Here is a 313-nt window from a genome sequence, read left to right on the forward strand (position 1 = left end):
CAGGGTCATATGGAAGGTCAATTTTTAGAGCTTTTAGGAATCGCCACACTGATTTCCACAGAGGTTGCACTAGTTTACACTCCCACCAACAGTGTAGAAGCGTTCCCTTTTCACCACACCCTCTCCAGCAGCTGTTATTTTTTGAGTTGTTGATAATTGCCATTCTGACTGGAGTTAGGTGGTATCTCAGTGTGGTTTTGATTTGCATCTCCCTGATGATTAGTGAGGTTGAGCATTTCTTCATGTGTTTGTTGGCTGCTCGAATGTCTTCTTTTGTGAAGTGTCTGTTCATGTCTTTTGCCCATTTTATAAT

The sequence above is a fragment of the Carlito syrichta genome, unplaced genomic scaffold (genome assembly GCF_000164805.1).
Source record: "Carlito syrichta isolate Samal-C Ts95f unplaced genomic scaffold, Tarsius_syrichta-2.0.1 Scaffold314146, whole genome shotgun sequence".
In the NCBI taxonomy this organism is placed as follows: Eukaryota; Metazoa; Chordata; class Mammalia; order Primates; family Tarsiidae; genus Carlito; species Carlito syrichta.